Source organism: Oncorhynchus nerka, linkage group LG16 (assembly GCF_034236695.1).
Source record: "Oncorhynchus nerka isolate Pitt River linkage group LG16, Oner_Uvic_2.0, whole genome shotgun sequence".
Classification (NCBI taxonomy): domain Eukaryota; kingdom Metazoa; phylum Chordata; class Actinopteri; order Salmoniformes; family Salmonidae; genus Oncorhynchus; species Oncorhynchus nerka.
The window spans coordinates 48,233,808-48,257,805 of NC_088411.1; positions in this window are offsets into that span (position 1 = coordinate 48,233,808).

The following is a 23,998-nucleotide window of genomic DNA, read 5'->3' on the forward strand; positions in this document are numbered from 1 at the left end:
CTGACCTATACCTAACCTATACCTAACCTATGTTAGCTAAGATAGGGGTTAGGAGTTCTGACCTATACCTGACCTATACCTAACCTGTTAGCTAAGATAGGGGTTAGGAGTTCTATACCTAACCTATACCTAACCTATGTTAGCTAAGATAGGGGTTAGGAGTTCTGACCTATACCTGACCTATACCTAACCTGACCTATACCTAACCTATACCTAACCTATGTTAGCTAAGATAGGGGTTAGGAGTTCTGACCTATACCTTACCTGACCTATACTTAACCTATACCTAACCTATGTTAGCTAAGATAGGGGTTAGGGTTAGGAGTTCTGACCTATACCTAACCTATACCTAACCTATGTTAGCTAAGATAGGGGTTAGGAGTTCTGACCTATACCTTACCTGACCTATACCTAACCTATACCTAACCTATGTTAGCTAAGATAGGGGTTAGGAGTTCTGACCTATACCTTACCTGACCTATACCTAACCTATACCTAACCTATGTTAGCTAAGATAGGGGTTTAGGGTTCTGACCTATACCTAACCTATGTTAGCTAAGATAGGGGTTAGGAGTTCTGACCTATACCTAACCTATACCTAACCTATGTTAGCTAAGATAGGGGTTAGGAGTTCTGACCTATACCTAACCTGACCTATACCTAACCTATACCTAACCTATGTTAGCTAAGATAGGGGTTAGGAGTTCTGACCTATACCTGACCTATACCTAACCTATGCTAGCTAAGATAGGGGTTAGGAGTTCTGACCTATACCTAACCTATACCTAACCTATGTTAGCTAAGATAGGGGTTAGGAGTTCTGACCTATACCTGACCTATACCTAACCTATACCTAACCTATGTTAGCTAAGATAGGGGTTAGGAGTTCTGACCTATACCTGACCTATACCTAACCTATACCTAACCTATGTTAGCTAAGATAGGGGTTAGGAGTTCTGACCTATACCTTACCTGACCTATACCTAACCTATGTTAGCTAAGATAGGGGTTAGGAGTTCTGACCTATACCTAACCTATGTTAGCTAAGATAGGGGTTAGGAGTTCTGACCTATACCTAACCTATACCTAACCTATGTTAGCTAAGATAGGGGTTAGGAGTTCTGACCTATACCTGACCTATACCTAACCTGACCTATACCTAACCTATACCTAACCTATGTTAGCTAAGATAGGGGTTAGGAGTTCTGACCTATACCTGACCTATACCTAACCTGACCTATACCTAACCTATACCTAACCTATGTTAGCTAAGATAGGGGTTAGGAGTTCTGACCTATACCTTACCTGACCTATACCTAACCTATACCTAACCTATGTTAGCTAAGATAGGGGTTAGGGTTAGGAGTTCTGACCTATACCTAACCTATACCTAACCTATGTTAGCTAAGATAGGGGTTAGGAGTTCTGACCTATACCTTACCTGACCTATACCTAACCTATACCTAACCTATGTTAGCTAAGATAGGGGTTAGGAGTTCTGACCTATACCTTACCTGACCTATACCTAACCTATACCTAACCTATGTTAGCTAAGATAGGGGTTAGGGTTAGGAGTTCTGACCTATACCTAACCTATACCTAACCTATGTTAGCTAAGATAGGGGTTAGGAGTTCTGACCTATACCTTACCTGACCTATACCTAACCTATACCTAACCTATGTTAGCTAAGATAGGGGTTAGGAGTTCTGACCTATACCTTACCTGACCTATACCTAACCTATACCTAACCTATGTTAGCTAAGATAGGGGTTAGGAGTTCTGACCTATACCTAACCTATACCTAACCTATGTTAGCTAAGATAGGGGTTAGGAGTTCTGACCTATACCTAACCTATGTTAGCTAAGATAGGGGTTAGGAGTTCTGACCTATACCTTACCTGACCTATACCTAACCTATACCTAACCTATGTTAGCTAAGATAGGGGTTAGGAGTTCTGACCTATACCTAACCTATGTTAGCTAAGATAGGGGTTAGGAGTTCTGACCTATACCTAACCTATGTTAGCTAAGATAGGGGTTAGGAGTTCTGACCTATACCTGACCTATACCTAACCTATGCTAGCTAAGATAGGGGTTAGGAGTTCTGACCTATACCTAACCTATACCTAACCTATGTTAGCTAAGATAGGGGTTAGGAGTTCTGACCTATACCTGACCTATACCTAACCTATACCTAACCTATGTTAGCTAAGATAGGGGTTAGGAGTTCTGACCTATACCTAACCTATACCTAACCTATGTTAGCTAAGATAGGGGTTAGGAGTTCTGACCTATACCTAACCTATACCTAACCTATGTTAGCTAAGATAGGGGTTAGGAGTTCTGACCTATACCTAACCTGACCTATACCTAACCTATACCTAACCTATGTTAGCTAAGATAGGGGTTAGGAGTTCTGACCTATACCTGACCTATACCTAACCTATGTTAGCTAAGATAGGGGTTAGGAGTTCTGACCTATACCTAACCTATACCTAACCTATACCTAACCTATGTTAGCTAAGATAGGGGTTAGGAGTTCTGACCTATACCTGACCTATACCTAACCTATACCTAACCTATGTTAGCTAAGATAGGGGTTAGGAGTTCTGACCTATACCTACCTAACCTATACCTAACCTATACCTAACCTATGTTAGCTAAGATAAGATAGGGGTTAGGAGTTCTGACCTATACCTAACCTATACCTAACCTATAAGATAGGGGTTAGGAGTTCTGACCTATACCTTAGCTAAGATAGGGGTTAGGAGTTCTGACCTATACCTAACCTATGTTAGCTAAGATAGGGGTTAGGAGTTCTGACCTATACCTAACCTATACCTAACCTATGTTAGCTAAGATAGGGGTTAGGAGTTCTGACCTATACCTAACCTATACCTAACCTGACCTAGGGGTTACCTGACCTATACCTAACCTATGTTAGCTAAGATAGGGGTTAGGAGTTCTGACCTATACCTACCTATACCTAACCTAACCTATACCTAACCTATACCTAACCTATGTTAGCTAAGATAGGGGTTAGGAGTTCTGACCTATACCTTACCTGACCTATACCTAACCTATACCCTGTTAGCTAAGATAGGGGTTAGTTAGCTAAGAACCTATGTTAGCTTAGGGGTTAGGAGTTCTGACCTATACCTAACCTATACCTAACCTATGTTAGCTAAGATAGGGGTTAGGAGTTCTGACCTATACCTTACCTGACCTATACCTAACCTATGTTAGCTAAGATAGGGGTTAGGAGTTCTGACCTATACCTTATACCTGACCTATACCTAACCTATACCTAACCTATGTTAGCTAAGATAGGGGTTAGGTTCTGACCTTAGGAGTTCTGACCTATACCTAACCTATACCTAACCTATGTTAGCTAAGATAGGGGTTAGGAGTTCTGACCTATACCTTACCTGACCTATACCTAACCTAACCTAACCTATGTTAGCTAAGATAGGGGTTAGGAGTTCTGACCTATACCTTACCTGACCTATACCTAACCTATACCTAACCTATGTTAGCTAAGATAGGGGTTAGGAGTTCTGACCTATACCTAACCTATACCTAACCTATGTTAGCTAAGATAGGGGTTAGGAGTTCTGACCTATACCTAACCTATGTTAGCTAAGATAGGGGTTAGGAGTTCTGACCTATACCTTACCTGACCTATACCTAACCTATACCTAACCTATGTTAGCTAAGATAGGGGTTAGGAGTTCTGACCTATACCTAACCTATGTTAGCTAAGATAGGGGTTAGGAGTTCTGACCTATACCTAACCTATACCTAACCTATGTTAGCTAAGATAGGGGTTAGGAGTTCTGACCTATACCTAACCTATACCTAACCTATGTTAGCTAAGCTAAGATAAGATAGGGGTTAGGAGTTCTGACCTATACCTAACCTATACCTAACCTATGTTAGCTAAGATAGGGGTTAGGAGTTCTGACCTGTACCTGACCTATACCTAACCTATACCTAACCTATGTTAGCTAAGATAGGGGTTAGGAGTTCTGACCTATACCTAACCTATACCTAACCTATGTTAGCTAAGATAGGGGTTAGGAGTTCTGACCTATACCTTACCTGACCTATACCTAACCTATGTTAGCTAAGATAGGGGTTAGGAGTTCTGACCTATACCTAACCTATGTTAGCTAAGATAGGGGTTAGGAGTTCTGACCTATACCTAACCTATACCTAACCTATGTTAGCTAAGATAGGGGTTAGGAGTTCTGACCTATACCTAACCTGACCTATACCTAACCTATACCTAACCTATGTTAGCTAAGATAGGGGTTAGGAGTTCTGACCTATACCTGACCTATACCTAACCTGACCTATACCTAACCTATACCTAACCTATGTTAGCTAAGATAGGGGTTAGGAGTTCTGACCTATACCTTACCTGACCTATACCTAACCTATACCTAACCTATGTTAGCTAAGATAGGGGTTAGGGTTAGGAGTTCTGACCTATACCTAACCTATACCTAACCTATACCTAACCTATGTTAGCTAAGATAGGGGTTAGGAGTTCTGACCTATACCTTACCTGACCTATACCTAACCTATACCTAACCTATGTTAGCTAAGATAGGGGTTAGGAGTTCTGACCTATACCTTACCTGACCTATACCTAACCTATACCTAACCTATGTTAGCTAAGATAGGGGTTAGGAGTTCTGACCTATACCTAACCTATACCTAACCTATACCTAACCTATGTTAGCTAAGATAGGGGTTAGGAGTTCTGACCTATACCTTACCTGACCTATACCTAACCTATACCTAACCTATGTTAGCTAAGATAGGGGTTAGGAGTTCTGACCTAGTTCCTGACCTATACCTATACCTAACCTATGTTAGCTAAGATAGGGGTTAGGAGTTCTGACCTATACCTAACCTATACCTAACCTATGTTAGCTAAGATAGGGGTTAGGAGTTCTGACCTATACCTAACCTATGTTAGCTAAGATAGGGGTTAGGAGTTCTGACCTATACCTAACCTACTAAGATAGGGGTTAGGAGTTCTGACCTATACCTAACCTATACCTAACCTATGTTAGCTAAGATAGGGGTTAGGAGTTCTGACCTATACCTAACCTATACCTAACCTATGTTAGCTAAGATAGGGGTTAGGTTCTGTTCCTGACCTATACCTAACCTATACCTAACCTATGTTAGCTAAGATAGGGGTTAGGAGTTCTGACCTATACCTAACCTATACCTAACCTATGTTAGCTAAGATAGGGGTTAGGAGTTCTGACCTATACCTACCTGACCTACCTAACCTACCTAACCCTATGTTAGCTAAGATAGGGGTTAGGAGTTCTGACCTATACCTAACCTATACCTAACCTATGTTAGCTAAGATAGGGGTTAGGAGTTCTGACCTATACCTAACCTATACCTAACCTATGTTAGCTAAGATAGGGGTTAGGAGTTCTGACCTATACCTAACCTATACCTAACCTATGTTAGCTAAGATAGGGGTTAGGAGTTCTGACCTATACCTTACCTGACCTATACCTAACCTATACCTAACCTATGTTAGCTAAGATAGGGGTTAGGGTTAGGAGTTCTGACCTATACCTAACCTATACCTAACCTATACCTAACCTATGTTAGCTAAGATAGGGGTTAGGAGTTCTGACCTATACCTAACCTATACCTAACCTATGTTAGCTAAGATAGGGGTTAGGAGTTCTGACCTATACCTAACCTATACCTAACCTATGTTAGCTAAGATAGGGGTTAGGAGTTCTGACCTATACCTAACCTATACCTAACCTATGTTAGCTAAGATAGGGGTTAGGAGTTCTGACCTATACCTAACCTATACCTAACCTATGTTAGCTAAGATAGGGGTTAGGAGTTCTGACCTATACCTAACCTATACCTAACCTATGTTAGCTAAGATAGGGGTTAGGAGTTCTGACCTATACCTAACCTATGTTAGCTAAGATAGGGGTTAGGAGTTCTGACCTATACCTTACCTGACCTATACCTAACCTATACCTAACCTATGTTAGCTAAGATAGGGGTTAGGAGTTCTGACCTATACCTTACCTGACCTATACCTAACCTATACCTAACCTATGTTAGCTAAGATAGGGGTTAGGAGTTCTGACCTATACCTAACCTATACCTAACCTATGTTAGCTAAGATAGGGTTAGGAGTTCTGACCTATACCTTACCTATACCTAACCTAACCTATGTTAGCTAAGATAGGGGTTAGGAGTTCTGACCTATACCTTACCTGACCTATACTAACCTAACCTAACCTATGTTAGCTAAGATAGGGGTTAGGAGTTCCTATACCTAACCTATACCTAACCTATGTTAGCTAAGATAGGGGTTAGGAGTTCTGACCTATACCTAACCTATGTTAGCTAAGATAGGGGTTAGGAGTTCTGACCTATACCTTACCTGACCTATACCTAACCTATACCTAACCTATGTTAGCTAAGATAGGGGTTAGGAGTTCTGACCTATACCTAACCTATACCTATTTAGCTAAGATAGGGGTTAGGAGTTCTGACCTATACCTTACCTATACCTAACCTATGTTAGCTAAGATAGGGGTTAGGAGTTCTGACCTATACCTTACCTGACCTATACCTAACCTATACCTAACCTATGTTAGCTAAGATAGGGGTTAGGAGTTCTGACCTATACCTTACCTGACCTATACCTAACCTATACCTAACCTATGTTAGCTAAGATAGGGGTTAGGAGTTCTGACCTATACCTAACCTATACCTAACCTATGTTAGCTAAGATAGGGGTTAGGAGTTCTGACCTATACCTAACCTATGTTAGCTAAGATAGGGGTTAGGAGTTCTGACCTATACCTTACCTGACCTATACCTAACCTATACCTAACCTATGTTAGCTAAGATAGGGGTTAGGAGTTCTGACCTATACCTAACCTATGTTAGCTAAGATAGGGGTTAGGAGTTCTGACCTATACCTTACCTGACCTATACCTAACCTATGTTAGCTAAGATAGAACCTATACCTGACCTATACCTACCTATGTTACCTGACCTATACCTAACCTATACCTAACCTATGTTAGCTAAGATAGGGGTTAGGAGTTCTGACCTATACCTAACCTATACCTAACCTATGTTAGCTAAGATAGGGGTTAGGAGTTCTGACCTATACCTAACCTATAACCTATGTTAGCTAAGATAGGGGTTAGGTTCTGAGTTCTAAGATAGGGGTTAGGAGTTCCTATACCTAACCTATACCTAACCTATGTTAGCTAAGATAGGGGTTAGGAGTTCTGACCTATACCTAACCTATACCTAACCTATGTTAGCTAAGATAGGGGTTAGGAGTTCTGACCTATACCTAACCTATACCTAACCTATGTTAGCTAAGATAGGGGTTAGGAGTTCTGACCTATACCTAACCTACTAAGATAGGGTTAGGAGTTCTTACCTGACCTATACCTAACCTATACCTAACCTATGTTAGCTAAGATAGGGGTTAGGATAGGGGTTAGTTCTGACCTATACCTAACCTATACCTAACCTAACCTATGTTAGCTAAGATAGGGGTTAGGAGTTCTGACCTATACCTTATGACCTATACCTAACCTATACCTAACCTATGTTAGCTAAGATAGGGGTTAGGAGTTCTGACCTATACCTTACCTGACCTATACCTAACCTAACCTAACCTATGTTAGCTAAGATAGGGGTTAGGAGTTACCTATACCTAAACCTATGTTAGCTAAGATAGGGGTTAGGAGTTCTGACCTATACCTAACCTATACCTAACCTACCTAACCTATGTTAGCTAAGATAGGGGTTAGGAGTTCTGACCTATACCTTACCTGACCTATACCTAACCTATACCTAACCTATGTTAGCTAAGATAGGGGTTAGGAGTTCTGACCTATACCTTACCTGACCTATACCTAACCTATACCTAACCTATGTTAGCTAAGATAGGGGTTAGGAGTTCTGACCTATACCTATACCTAACCTATGTTAGCTAAGATAGGGGTTAGGAGTTCTGACCTATACCTAACCTATACCTAACCTATGTTAGCTAAGATAGGGGTTAGGAGTTCTGACCTATACCTAACCTATAGCTAAGATAGGGGTTAGGAGTTCTGACCTATACCTAACCTATATACCTAACCTATGTTAGCTAAGATAGGGGTTAGGAGTTCTGACCTATACCTGACCTATACCTAACCTATGTTAACCTATGCTAAGATAGGGGTTAGGAGTTCTATACCTTACCTATACCTAACCTATACCTAACCTATGTTAGCTAAGATAGGGGTTAGGAGTTCTGACCTATACCTGACCTATACCTAACCTATACCTAACCTATGTTAGCTAAGATAGGGGTAAGACCTATTTAGGAGTTCTGACCTATACCTAACCTATACCTAACCTATGTTAGCTAAGATAGGGGTTAGGAGTTCTGACCTATACCTACCTACCTACCTAACCTATGTTAGCTAAGATAGGGGTTAGGAGTTCTGACCTATATACCTAACCTATGTTAGCTAAGATAGGGGTTAGGAGTTCTGACCTATACCTAACCTATACCTAACCTATGTTAGCTAAGATAGGGGTTAGGAGTTCTGACCTATACCTAACCTGACCTATACCTAACCTATACCTAACCTATGTTAGCTAAGATAGGGGTTAGGAGTTCTGACCTATACCTATACCTGACCTATACCTAACCTATACCTAACCTATGTTAGCTAAGATAGGGGTTAGGAGTTCTGACCTATACCTTACCTGACCTAAGATACCTAACCTATACCTAACCTATGTTAGCTAAGATAGGGGTTAGGAGTTCTGACCTATACCTAACCTATACCTAACCTATGTTAGCTAAGTTCTGACCTATACCTAACCTATGTTAGCCTAATACCTAACCTAACCTAACCTGTTAGCTAAGATAGGGGTTAGGAGTTCTGACCTATACCTTACCTGACCTATACCTAACCTATACCTAACCTATGTTAGCTAAGATAGGGGTTAGGAGTTCTGACCTATACCTTACCTGACCTATACCTAACCTATACCTAACCTATGTTAGCTAAGATAGGGGTTAGGAGTTCTGACCTATACCTTACCTGACCTATACCTAACCTATACCTAACCTATGTTAGCTAAGATAGGGGTTAGGAGTTCTGACCTATACCTAACCTATACCTAACCTATGTTAGCCTAGATAGGGGTTAGGAGTTCTGAACCTAACCTATGTTAGCTAAGATAGGGGTTAGGAGTTCTGACCTATACCTTACCTGACCTATACCTAACCTATACCTAACCTATGTTAGCTAAGATAGGGGTTAGGAGTTCTGACCTATACCTAACCTATGTTAGCTAAGATAGGGGTTAGGAGTTCTGACCTATACCTAACCTATACCTAACCTATGTTAGCTAAGATAGGGGTTAGGAGTTCTGACCTATACCTGACCTATACCTAACCTATACCTAACCTATGTTAGCTAAGATAGGGGTTAGGAGTTCTGACCTATACCTAACCTATACCTAACCTATGTTAGCTAAGATAGGGGTTAGGAGTTCTGACCTATACCTAACCTATACCTAACCTATGTTAGCTAAGATAGGGGTTAGGAGTTCTGACCTATACCTAACCTATACCTAACCTATGTTAGCTAAGATAGGGGTTAGGAGTTCTGACCTATACCTATGTTAGCTAAGATAGGGGTTAGGAGTTCTGACCTACCTAACCTATGTTAGCTAAGATAGGGGTTAGGAGTTCTGACCTATACCTAACCTATACCTAACCTATACCTAACCTATAGCTAAGATAGGGGTTAGGAGTTCTGACCTATACCTAACCTATGTTAGCTAACCTAGGGTTAGGAGTTCTAAGATACCTTAGGAGTTCTGACCTATACCTAACCTATACCTAACCTATGTTAGCTAAGATAGGGGTTAGGAGTTCTGACCTATACCTAACCTATACCTAACCTATACCTAATGTTAGCTAAGATAGGGGTTAGGAGTTCTGACCTATCCTAACCTATACCTAACCTATGTTAGCTAAGATAGGGGTTAGGAGTTCTGACCTATACCTTAACCTATACCTAACCTATACCTAACCTATGTTAGCTAAGATAGGGGTTAGGAGTTCTGACCTATACCTTACCTACCTATACCTAACCTATACCTAACCTATGTTAGCTAAGATAGGGGTTAGGAGTTCTGACCTATACCTTACCTGACCTATACCCTATACCTAACCTATGTTAGCTAAGATAGGGGTTAGGAGTTCTGACCTATACCTTATACCTAACCTATACCTAACCTATGTTAGCTAAGATAGGGGTTAGGAGTTCTGACCTATAAGGTGAACCTAACCTATACCTAACCTAATTTAGTAAGTATACCTTACCTGACCTATACCTAACCTATACCTTATGTTAGCTAGATAGGGGTTAGGAGTTCTGACCTATACCTAACCTATACCTAACCTATGTTAGCTAAGATAGGGGTTAGCTAAAGATAGGGGTTAGGAGTTCTGACCTATACCTGACCTATAAATGTAAACCTATACCTAACCTATACCTAACCTATGTTAGCTAAGATAGGGGTTAGGAGTTCTGACCTATACCTAACCTATACCTAACCTATGTTAGCTAAGATAGGGGTTAGGAGTTCTGACCTATACCTAACCTACCTGACCTATACCTAAGATAGGGGTTAGGAGTTCTGACCTATACCTAACCTATGTTATGTTAGCTAAGATAGGGTTAGGAGTTCTGACCTATACCTAACCTAACCTACCTAGGGTTAGAGTGTTACCTAACCTATGTTAGCTAAGACCTAAGATAGGGGTTAGGAGTTCCTATACCTAACCTATACCTAACCTATGTTAGCTAAGATAGGGGTTAGGAGTTCTGACCTATACCTAACCTAAGATAGGGGTTACCCCTAACCTAACCTATGTTAGCTAAGATAGGGGTTAGGAGTTCTGACCTATATCTTACCTATACCTAACCTATGTTAGCTAAGATAGGGGTTAGGAGTTCTGACCTATACCTTACCTGACCTATACCTAACCTATACCTAACCTATGTTAGCTAAGATAGGGGTTAGGAGTTCTGACCTATACCTAACCTATGTTAGCTAAGATAGGGGTTAGGAGTTCTGACCTATACCTTACCTGACCTATACCTAACCTATACCTAACCTATGTTAGCTAAGATATGGGTTAGGGTTAGGAGTTCTGACCTATACCTAACCTATGTTAGCTAAGATAGGGGTTAGGAGTTCTGACCTATACCTTACCTGACCTATACCTAACCTATACCTAACCTATGTTAGCTAAGATAGGGGTTAGGAGTTCTGACCTATACCTTACCTGACCTATACCTAACCTATACCTAACCTATGTTAGCTAAGATAGGGGTTAGGAGTTCTGACCTATACCTAACCTATACCTAACCTATGTTAGCTAAGATAGGGGTTAGGAGTTCTGACCTATACCTAACCTATGTTAGCTAAGATAGGGGTTAGGAGTTCTGACCTATACCTTACCTGACCTATACCTAACCTATACCTAACCTATGTTAGCTAAGATAGGGGTTAGGAGTTCTGACCTATACCTAACCTATGTTAGCTAAGATAGGGGTTAGGAGTTCTGACCTATACCTTACCTGACCTATACCTAACCTATGTTAGCTAAGATAGAACCTATACCTGACCTATACCTAACCTATGTTAGCTAAGATAGGGGTTAGGAGTTCTGACCTATACCTAACCTATACCTAACCTATGTTAGCTAAGATAGGGGTTAGGAGTTCTGACCTATACCTAACCTATACCTAACCTATGTTAGCTAAGATAGGGGTTAGGAGTTCTGACCTATACCTAAACTATACCTAACCTATGTTAGCTAAGATAGGGGTTAGGAGTTCTGACCTATACCTAACCTATACCTAACCTATGTTAGCTAAGATAGGGGTTAGGAGTTCTGACCCATACCTAACCTATACCTAACCTATGTTAGCTAAGATAGGGGTTAGGAGTTCTGACCTATACCTAACCTATACCTAACCTATGTTAGCTAAGATAGGGGTTAGGATTTCTGACCTATACCTAACCTATGTTAGCTAAGATAGGGGTTAGGAGTTCTGACCTATACCTTACCTGACCTATACCTAACCTATGTTAGCTAAGATAGGGGTTAGGAGTTCTGACCTATACCTTACCTGACCTATACCTAACCTATACCTAACCTATGTTAGCTAAGATAGGGGTTAGGAGTTCTGACCTATACCTAACCTATACCTAACCTATGTTAGCTAAGATAGGGGTGAGGAGTTCTGACCTATACCTTACCTATACCTAACCTATGTTAGCTAAGATAGGGGTTAGGAGTTCTGACCTATACCTTACCTGACCTATACCTAACCTATACCTAACCTATGTTAGCTAAGATAGGGGTTAGGAGTTCTGACCTATACCTTACCTGACCTATACCTAACCTATACCTTACCTATGTTAGCTAAGATAGGGGTTAGGAGTTCTGACCTATACCTAACCTATACCTAACCTATGTTAGCTAAGATAGGGGTTAGGAGTTCTGACCTATACCTAACCTATACCTAACCTATGTTAGCTAAGATAGGGGTTAGGAGTTCTGACCTATACCTTACCTGACCTATACCTAACCTATACCTAACCTATGTTAGCTAAGATAGGGGTTAGGAGTTCTGACCTATACCTTACCTGACCTATACCTAACCTATACCTAACCTATGTTAGCTAAGATAGGGGTTAGGAGTTCTGACCTATACCTTACCTGACCTATTAGAGTTCTGACCTATACCTAACCTATACCTAACCTATGTTAACCTATACCTAACCTATACCTAACCTATGTTAGCTAAGATAGGGGTTAGGGTTAGGAGTTCTGACCTATACCTTACCTGACCTATACCTAACCTATACCTAACCTATGTTAGCTAAGATAGGGGTTAGGAGTTCTGACCTATACCTAACCTATGTTAGCTAAGATAGGGGTTAGGAGTTCTGACCTATACCTAACCTATGTTAGCTAAGATAGGGGTTAGGGTTAGGAGTTCTGACCTATACCTAACCTATGTTAGCTAAGATAGGGGTTAGGAGTTCTGACCTATACCTAACCTATGTTAGCTAAGATAGGGGTTAGGAGTTCTGACCTATACCTTACCTGACCTATACCTAACCTATACCTAACCTATGTTAGCTAAGATAGGGGTTAGGGTTAGGAGTTCTGACCTATACCTTACCTGACCTATACCTAACCTATACCTAACCTATGTTAGCTAAGATAGGGGTTAGGAGTTCTGACCTATACCTTACCTGACCTATACCTAACCTATACCTAACCTATGTTAGCTAAGATAGGGGTTAGGAGTTCTGACCTATACCTTACCTGACCTATACCTAACCTATACCTAACCTATGTTAGCTAAGATAGGGGTTAGGAGTTCTGACCTATACCTTACCTGACCTATACCTAACCTATACCTAACCTATACCTAACCTATGTTAGCTAGGATAGGGGTTAGGGTTAGGAGTTCTGACCTATACCTTACCTGACCTATACCTAACCTATACCTAACCTATGTTAGCTAAGATAGGGGTTAGGAGTTCTGACCTATACCTTACCTGACCTATACCTAACCTATGTTAGCTAAGATAGGGGTTAGGAGTTCTGACCTATACCTTACCTGACCTATACCTAACCTATACCTAACCTATGTTAGCTAAGATAGGGGTTAGGAGTTCTGACCTATACCTTACCTGACCTATACCTAACCTATGTTAGCTAAGATAGGGGTTAGGAGTTCTGACCTATACCTTACCTGACCTATACCTAACCTATACCTAACCTATACCTAACCTATGTTAGCTAAGATAGGGGTTAGGGTTAGGAGTTCTGACCTATACCTTACCTGACCTATACCTAACCTATACCTATCCTATGTTAGCTAAGATAGGGGTTAGGGTTAGGAGTTCTGTTAAAGGTATAGGTCAGGTAAGGTAAGGTGTAGGTCAGATATAGGTAAGGTGAGGTATAGGTAAGGTAAGGTAAGGTGTAGGTCAGATATAGGTAAGGTGAGGTATAGGTAAGGTAAGGTAAGGTAAGGTATGGGTAAGGTGAGGTATAGGTAAGGTAAGGTAAGGTGTAGGTCAGATATAGGTAAGGTGAGGTATAGGTAAGGTAAGGTAAGGTGTAGGTCAGATATAGGTAAGGTTAGGTATAGGTAAGGTAAGGTAAGGTGTAGGTCAGATATAGGTAAGGTAAGGTATAGATAGGTAAGGTAAGGTATAGATAGGTAAGGTAAGGGTAAAGTAAGGTAAGGTATAGATAGGTAAGGTAAGGTATAGGTAGGTAAGGGTAAAGTAAGGTAAGGTATAGGTAGGTAAGGGTAAAGTTAGTTAAGGTATAGGTAAGGTAAAGTAAGGTAAGGTATAGGTAAGGTAAGGTAAGGTATAGGTAGGTAAGGGTAAGGTATAGGTATAGGTAAGGTATATGTAGGTAAGGGTAAGGTATAGGTATAGGTAAGGTAAGGTAAGGTATAGGTAGGTAAGGGTAAGGTATAGGTAAGGTAAGGTAAGGTATAGGTAGGTAAGGGTAAGGTATAGGTATAGGTAAGGTAAGGTATAGGTAGGTAAGGGTAAGGTATAGGTATAGGTAAGGTAAGGTATAGGTAAGGTAAGGTAAGGTAAGGGTAAAGTAAGGTAAGGTATAGGTAAGGTAAGGTAAGGTAAGGTAAGGTATAGGTAGGTAAGGGTAAGGGTAAGGTATAGGTAAGGTAAGGTAAGGTATAGGTAAGGTAAGGTAAGGTAAGGGTAAAGTAAGGTAAGGTATAGGTAAGGTAAGGTAAGGTATAGGTAGGTAAGGGTAAGGTATAGGTATAGGTAAGGTAAGGTAAGGTAGGTAAGGGTAAGGTATAGGTGTAGGTAAGGTAAGGTAAGGTAAGGTATAGGTAGGTAAGGTAAGGTAAGATGCACTATTGTAAAGTGGCAGTTCCACTGGATGTCATAAGGTGAACGCACCAATTTGTAAGTCGCTCTGGATAAGAGCGTCTGCTAAATGACTTAAATGTAAATGTATAGGTATAGGTAAGGTAAGATAAAGGTAAGGTAAGGTAAAGTAAGGTAAGACGGTCTTTCTTCCGCATTGTGATAAAAGTATCCGTCATTGATTGGACAGTAAATTAACTCTATCCACCCACATTGACTGTGATATGCTGTTCCTCCTGTTACTACTGCTACAGTGACTCAGAGCGCCCCCTGCTGGCTGCTCTGCAACATTACACGGACAGCAGCACCCAACTGGTGGCTGTACAGAAGAGGTATACACAGTGTGTAGGCTATAGTACTGTCCACAGCATGAGGACCTAATACAGGCTCATATACCACGGCTGTCAGCCAATCAGCATTCAGGACTTGAACCACCCAGTTTATAGTACTGTCCACAGCATGAGGACCTAATACAGGCTCATATACCACGGCTGTCAGCCAATCAGCATTCAGGACTTGAACCACCCAGTTTATAGTACTGTCCACAGCATGAGGACCTAATACAGGCTCATATACCACGGCTGTCAGCCAATCAGCATTCAGGACTTGAACCACCCAGTTTATAGTACTGTCCACAGCATGAGGACCTAATACAGGCTCATATACCACGGCTGTCAGCCAATCAGCATTCAGGACTTGAACCACCCAGTTTATAGTACTGTCCACAGCATGAGGACCTAATACAGGCTCATATACCACGGCTGTCAGCCAATCAGCATTCAGGACTTGAACCACCCAGTTTATAGTACTGTCCACAGCATGAGGACCTAATACAGGCTCATATACCACGGCTGTCAGCCAATCAGCATTCAGGACTTGAACCACCCAGTTTATAGTACTGTCCACAGCATGAGGACCTAATACAGGCTCATATACCACGGCTGTCAGCCAATCAGCATTCAGGACTTGAACCACCCAGTTTATAGTACTGTCCACAGCATGAGGACCTAATACAGGCTCATATACCACGGCTGTCAGCCAATCAGCATTCAGGACTTGAACCACCCAGTTTATAGTACTATCCACAGCATGAGGACCTAATACAGGCTCATATACCACGGCTGTCAGCCAATCAGCATTCAGGACTTGAACCACCCAGTTTATAGTACTGTCCACAGCATGAGGACCTAATACAGGCTCATATACCACGGCTGTCAGCCAATCAGCATTCAGGACTTGAACCACCCAGTTTATAGTACTGTCCACAGCATGAGGACCTAATACAGGCTCATATACCACGGCTGTCAGCCAATCAGCATTCAGGACTTGAACCACCCAGTTTATAGTACTGTCCACAGCATGAGGACCTAATACAGGCTCATATACCACGGCTGTCAGCCAATCAGCATTCAGGACTTGAACCACCCAGTTTATAGTACTGTCCACAGCATGAGGACCTAATACAGGCTCATATACCACGGCTGTCAGCCAATCAGCATTCAGGACTTGTTAACTCTGTGTTGTTGTTTTTGTCGCACTGCTTTGCTTTATCTTGTCCAGGTCGCAGTTGTAAATGAGAACTCGTTCTCAACTAGCCTACCTGGTTAAATAAAGGTGATCTGGTCTACCTGGTTAAATAAAGGTGATCTGGTCTACCTGGTTAAATAAAGGTGTTCTCAACTGGCCTCCCTGGTTAAATAAAGGTGTTCTCAACTAGCCTACCTGGTTAAATAAAGGTGTTCTCAACTAGCCTACCTGGTTAAATAAAGGTGTTCTCAACTTGCCTACCTGGTTAAATAAAGGTGTTCTCAACTTGCCTACCTGGTTAAATAAAGGTGTTCTCAACTGGCCTACCTGGTTAAATAAAGGTGATCTGGTCTACCTGGTTAAATAAAGGTGTTCTCAACTTGCCTACCTGGTTAAATAAAGGTGTTCTCAACTGGCCTACCTGGTTAAATAAAGGTGTTCTCAACTGGCCTACCTGGTTAAATAAAGGTGTTCTCAACTGGCCTACCTGGTTAAATAAAGGTGTTCTCAACTGGCCTACCTGGTTAAATAAAGGTGTTCTCAACTGGCCTACCTGGTTAAATAAAGGTGTTCTCAACTTGCCTACCTGGTTAAATAAAGGTGTTCTCAACTTGCCTACCTGGTTAAATAAAGGTGTTCTCAACTTGCCTACCTGGTTAAATAAAGGTGTTCTCAACTTGCCTACCTGGTTAAATAAAGGTGTTCTCAACTTGCCTACCTGGTTAAATAAAGGTGTTCTCAACTTGCCTACCTGGTTAAATAAAGGTGTTCTCAACTTGCCTACCTGGTTAAATAAAGGTGAAATAAAAAATAATGAAAAACGTGTCACTTAGCAATTCCCATCTGGAGCACAATATAGGGGGCAGTGTTGCTACAGGGCCGTCAGTAATCCTGCTGTGGTGACTATAATACGAGAAGCAATGAAGGCTGACATAATGCATTATGACTGGTACCTTCTGTCCAGTGTCCTCTGCCTAATCCACCAGGACTGATCAAGCAATGTTGTTGGCCGAGTTCCCAAATGGCACCCTATTCCCTACATAGTGCATTACTTTTGACCAGAGACTTATGGACCTTAGTCAAAAGTAGTGCACTATGTAGGGAACATGCAGCCATTTGGGATGCAATCCTATACCTCCTGCACAGTGCCCAGCACCCAGGAACCCTGGCTACAATGACTCAGCAGCAGTGATTCAGCAAACCTATGACGAGGTTTATTACTGTATTCTACCTCTCCTCTCCTCTCCTCTCCTCTCCTCTCTGCTCTTCTGTCCTCTCCTGTCCTGACTTGTCCTCTTCTGTCCTCTTCTGTCCTGTCCTGTCCTGTCCTCTCCTTTCCTCTCCTCTCCTCTCTGCTCTCCTCTCCTGTCCTGACTTGTCCTCTCCTGTCCTGACTTGTCCTCTTCTGTCCTCTTCTGTCCTGTCCTGTCCTCTCCTCTCCTGTCCTGTCCTGTCCTCTCCTCTCCTCTCCTCTCCTCTCCTCTCCTCTCCTCTCCTCTCCTCTCCTCTCCTCTCCTCTCCTCTCCTCTCCTCTCCTCTCCTCTCCTCTCTTCTCCTCTCCTCTCTGCTCTTCTGTCCTCTCCTGTCCTCTCGTCTCCTCTCCTCTCTGCTCTTCTGTCCTCTCCTGTCCTGACTTGTCCTCTCCTGTCCTCTCCTCTCGGCTCTTCTGTCCTCTCCTGTCCTCTCCTCTCCTCTCTGCTCTTCTGTTCTCTCCTGTCCTTTCCTCTCCTGTCCTGTTCTCTCCTCTCTACCTCTCCTCTACTGTCCTGTCCTGTCCTCTCCTCTCTACCTTTAACTCAAGTAAATAAATAAACCTGGTAAACATCTCGCAGCCCTCACAAAACGAATACACCCCAAACCAGTTAGAATTTTACAAGACAAGTGTGTTAATTAGAAACTACAGCGAGCGTGATTAATGACGATTTTAACCCTAACCCTAACCCTAACCCAACCCCAACCCCAGCTCCAACCCCATCCCCAGCTCCAACCCCATCCCCAACCCTAACACCAGCTCCAGCCACAGGCTCTCAGTGTGGGCAGCAGGATCATCTTACTAGCCTGGCTAGTTCACCTGTCCCTAGCTTGGCCCTAACCGCAACCCCAAGAGTCTCAGCAGCCAACCCCAACCCCAGCCTCTAAACCAGGGGTGTCAAAGTCAAATGGACGGAGGGCCAAATAAAAAAATCAGCTACAAGACGAGGGCCGGACTGTTCGAATGTTCATTGAAAATTTTTTAAATGACGCATATAGTCTAGTGAACCTAATTGAACCTACTGAAAACCTAACAAATATATTACAATATGATCAGATAAATAAAGCAATATTTTCTTATGGCTCTGTCAGTAATCTTTAATTTTCAACAGACACAAAAGACAAATTTCCTTTATATAAATATCCCCATAACATGAACATTAAATGAAAGAAACCGTATTCAAGGCACCATCAGTAGACTATATTTTCTATTTTAGCAAAAGTGGGCCTTCAAAGAAAAAACAATAATAGCAATTTTCTATCATCCACTCAACTGAAATATTTTTAAAATATAATTGGATTGAAATACTAAAGTGCAAAAAAATCAAATCCAACACTTTGTTTAAGGAGCTCAGTGAAAACAAATATTAAATTTTAACCCTTGAACTGAAAAAACTCTAAATATGTGATTGCACAGTAATGTTCCCCTTGGTGGTGTCCCATCTTTTCCACAAGTTCATCAATGTTCCTCTAAACAAAATCAAAAAAAAAAACAATAAAATTTTCTATCATCCACTCAACTGCTCCAACCCAAAAACAACACTTTGTTTAAGGAGAAGTAACATGCAGCCTTTTAAACCTGGATGTTCCAGCTCCCATCTTTTCCACAAGTTCATCAGCCCCTAAACCAACCAGCAGTAAGTCGACTTCTGTGTGATGTTTTGTTCAGGTTCATCAAAGAAAACAGTTGTTCACACAGGTATGTGCCCAAACATAAACCAAGCAGCCTGGATGCGCAGCTGGGGCATTGTGCCCCAACTCCAGCACCCAAACCATATTTTGCCCTCAGTGCATCATTGCTTGGAGGTCAATCAACTCCATTTGGAGGTTTGGTGGTGAGCTTTCCCTAAAGCAAATGGGTTACCCAGTTCCAACCTGCTTTTTTGTGCTTCAAAGTCAGCAAATCGGCGTCAAAGTCAGCGGCAAGCATACCTAATCACCAACCACTGGTAGAGAGCTTCTCTTTCATGGTCTGGCAGCTGGGAAAGTGGCTCAAATTTTCTTTCCGCATCTGCGTCTCCCACAACAGTTTGGTTTTAAATGCCAACACTGTACTGTACATATCAGAGATGACAACCCCAACCCTGCAGCTGCAAGTTTATTGCATTCAGATGACCCGTAATGTCACACAGAAAAGCCATTTCAACAGAAACATTTCCTCGGAGTTGTGTTGTGTCTTTCCCTTTGCTGTCCAAGAACAGACAAATCTCCTCAAAAACATCTTTGAAGCACCCCCCCTAAAGCCATCGCACCTGTGTGATAAGGCAAATCACCATGCTCCAACCCCAGAAATGCCTTGAACTGCCCCTAAACCAACCCGCGTGATGATGCTCATTACATGCTCCATTTTCAACTTTACCGCACAACCCCTGGTGTATGATACCTGAAAGCCAGCTCACCTGTCGCCTCTTGCATCTTTTCCCAGTCTCCCACACACGCAGGTGCTCCGTCGGTTGTCAAACCTACGAGTTTTTCCCAAGGCAGCTCCATCTCATTTACACATCTTGACACCTCTTCATACAAATCATGCCCGTAGTTGTGCCATGCACCCAACTGGGCAATGTCAGAAATGTCGGTGCTCTCATCCACAGCCAAGGAATATGCAATAAAATCTTTTCCCCTGCCTTTTAGATTGAACAAGCTGCTCTTTCGGATTGTTGGACAAAACCAACCCCTAACCCAGCTCCAACCCCAACCCCAGCCCCTAAACCAACCCTAACCCAGGTCCAACCCCAACCCCAGCCCCCAAACCAACCCAATAACCCAGCTCCAACCCCACCCCAACAACTAAACCAACCTTTTTTCTCTTGCAGCTTTAATCCAGTTTTTGATGAAATCCCCAACCCCGGGCATTTAGCGCCTTCTGCTAAACCCTTGAAGCAGCCTGGCCTTGTGATTTGGTTTTTTGAACAGAGCCTGCTCCAACCTCTGCCTTTTGTACCTTTGTTCCATGTCCATATTCCCCTGTTTCGTTTCAAATGTCCAATTATACTCTTTCAGTACCGCAGCTCCAACCCCAAAGACCACAGGTTTTCAGCTACCCTAAATATACCAACTCCACCTTGTTTGAAACCCCGGTTCTCAAATCCAACTTCCGTTTTGCCATTTTTGATGGGTATCTAAAATTTTACTGTGATGCAACTGCTGTGCTAAATATTGAAATGAAGCAGCCTACTGCTCAACCTTTGCCAAAAGATCTCAGCTGCCCTAAAATAAATCAAGATCATCCCAGGGGCCGTAAAAAACCCAGCTGTGGCCAACCCCTAATACCAAACCAACCCTAACCCAGCTCCAGACCCCAAGCCCAGCCCCTAAACTAATCCTAACAGCTCCAACCCCTAAACCAACCCTAACCCAGCTCCAACCCCAACCCCAGCCCCTAAACCAACCCTAACCCAGCTCCAACCCCCCAACCCCAACCCCAGCCCCTAAACCAACCCTAACCCAGCTCCAACCCCAACCCCAGCCCCTAAACCAACCCCAACCCAACCAACCAGCTCCAACCCCAGCAACCCCAACCCCTAAACCAACCCTAACCCAGCTCCAACCCCAACCACCCCTAAACCAACCAACCCAGCCCAACCCCAAAACCAACCCTAACCCAGCTCCAACCCCAACCCCAGCCCCTAAACCAACCCTAACCCAGCTCCAACCCCAACCCCAGCCCCTAAACCAACCCTAATCCAGCTCCAACCCCAGCCCAACCCCTAAACCAACCTAACCCAGCTCAACCCCAACCCCAGCCCCTAAACCAACCCTAACCCAGCTCCAACCCAGCCCCTAACCCAACCCTAAACCAACCCTAACCAGCTCCAACCCCAACCCCAGCCCCTAAACCAACCCTAACCCAGCTCCAACCCCAACCCCAGCCCTAAACCAACCCTAACCCAGCTCCAACCCCAACCCCAGCCCCCAAACCAACCCCTAACCCAGCTCCAACCCCAGCCCCTAAACCAACCCTAACCCAGCTCCAACCCCAACCCCAGCCCCTAAACCAACCCTAACCCAGCTCCAACCCCACCCCAACCTAAACCAACTTAACCCCCAACCCCAGCCCCTAAACCAACCCTAACCCAGCTCCAACCCCAACCCCAGCCCCTAAACCAACCCTAACCCAGCTCCAACCCCAAAACCCCAACCCCTAAACCAACCCTAACCCAGCTCCAAACCCAACCCCAGCCCCTAAACCAACCCTAACCCAGCTCCAACCCCAAGCCCAGCCCCTAAACCAACCCTAACCCAGCTCCAACCCCTAAACCAACCCTAACCCAGATCCAACCCCAACCCCAGCCCCTAAACCAACCCTAACCCAGCCCTAAACCAACCCCAACCCCAGCCCCTAAACCAACCCTAACCCAGCTCCAACCCCAACCCCAGCCCCTAAACAAACCCTAACCCAGCTCCAACCCCAAACCCAGCCCCTAAACCAACCCCAACCCAACTAAACCAACCCCAACCCAGCTCAACCCCAGCCCCTAAACCAACCCTAACCCAGCTCCAACCCCAACCCCAGCCCCTAAACCAACCCTAACCCAGCTCCAACCAACCAACCCAACAGCCCCTAAACCAACCCTAACCCAGCTCCAACCCCAACCCCAGCCCCTAAACCAACCCTAACCCAGCTCCAACCCCAGCAACAACTAAACCAACCCCAACCCAGCTCCAACCCCAACCCCAGCCCCTAAACCAACCCTAACCCATCTCCAACCCCAACCCCAGCCCCTAAACCAACCCTAATCCAGCTCCAACCCCAACCCCAGCCCCTAAACCAACCCTAACCCAGCTCCAACCCCAACCCCAGCCCCTAAACCAACCCTAACCCAGCTCCAACCCCAACCCAGCCCCTAAACCAACCCTAACCCAGCTCCAACCCCAACCCCAGCCCAAACCAACCTAAACTCCAACCCCAACCCCAGCCCCTAAACCAACCCTAACTCCAACCCCAACTCCAAACCCCTAAACCCCAACCCCAGCCCCTAAACCAACCCTAACCCAGCTCCAACCCCAACCCCAGCCCCTAAACCAACCCTAACCCAGCTCCAACCCCAAGTCCCAGCCCCAGACCAGACCCTGGCCAACCAAGCTGCAACAGGGATTAATGATAATAAACCAACCCTATACATCTCTTGTGAGATCAGATAAACCAACCCTAGTAGCTCCAACCCCAACATAAACAACCCTGTAACTCAGCTCCAACCCCAGAGCCCCTAAACCAACCCTAACCCAGTCAACCCCATCTCTAAACCAACCCTAAACCAACCCCAATCCAGCTAATAAAAAACAACCCAGCTCCAACAACAGCCCCTAAACCAACCCAACCCAGCTGAACCCCAACCCAGCAACTGGACCAGAGAACACACACATTGGACCAAGAACACACACATCATTGTGAGATCAGATATAACAATCATTGGACCAGAAACACACATATTGGTCAACCCCAACCCCAGCAGCAAACATTGTACCAGAGAACAGCCCCTAAACCAATTGGACCAGAGAACACACAAACATTGGACCAGAGACCCCAACCCATTGGACCAAAGAACACACACAACATTGGAGCCAAACCAACACAGCCCCTACACAACTGGACCAGAGAACACACACATTGGACCAGAGAACACACACAACATTGGACCAGAGAATGGCACCACAGTGCACATTGGACCAGAGAACACACATCTTGGACCAGAGAACACACACATTGGACCAGAGATCACACATATTGGACCAGAGAACACACACATTGGACCAGAGAACACACACATTGGACCAGAGAACACACACACATTGGACCAGAGAACACACACACATTGGACCAGAGAACACACACAGAGAACACACATTGGACCAGAGAACACACACACATTGGACCAGAGAACACACACATTGGACCAGAGAACACACACATTGGACCAGAGAACACACACACATTGGACCAGAGAACACACACATTGGACCAGAGAACACACACATTGGACCAGAGAACACACACACATTGGACCAGAGAACACACACACATTGGACCAGAGAACACACACACACATTGGACCAGAGAACACACACACATTGGACCAGAGAAACACACACATTGGACCAGAGAACACACACATTGGACCAGAGAACACACACACATTGGACCAGAGACACTTTCAGAACACACACTAC